At 50.8% G+C, this 311-nt stretch overlaps 1 non-coding gene across 1 annotated transcript; it reads left to right on the top strand.

The window, feature by feature from the left end:
* trnag-ucc (transfer RNA glycine (anticodon UCC)) lies at window positions 1-68 on the top strand. The gene has a single exon. It is a non-coding gene; the product is annotated as a tRNA-Gly (tRNA).
* The last annotated feature ends 243 nt before the right edge of the window (window positions 69-311 follow it).

Here is a 311-nt window from a genome sequence, read left to right as displayed (position 1 = left end):
TGGTGGTATAGTGGTGAGCATAGCTGCCTTCCAAGCAGTTGACCCGGGTTCGATTCCCGGCCAACGCATTTCCTTTGGTTTGGGCCGAAGTCAAACCAGAACTCCTTCTGTAACCTGTGGCTGCACTAAAAACTTTTGGATGTGTCGTTTGGTAGCAGAAAAACAACATCTCTCCCCGTCGGGGAATCGAACCACAGTCTTCCACGTGACAGGCAGAGATACTGTCCACTACACTAACGAGGTGCTGTGCATGTAAGAGTTTGCCTCCAGCCAACACCACTGCACCGACATCACTAAACAATGCGTGGCTT

Source organism: Sinocyclocheilus rhinocerous, unplaced genomic scaffold (assembly GCF_001515625.1).
Source record: "Sinocyclocheilus rhinocerous isolate Xijiao unplaced genomic scaffold, SAMN03320098_v1.1 scaffold17716, whole genome shotgun sequence".
Lineage (NCBI taxonomy): Eukaryota > Metazoa > Chordata > Actinopteri > Cypriniformes > Cyprinidae > Sinocyclocheilus > Sinocyclocheilus rhinocerous.
This window is presented reverse-complemented; position numbering and strand designations above follow the sequence as displayed.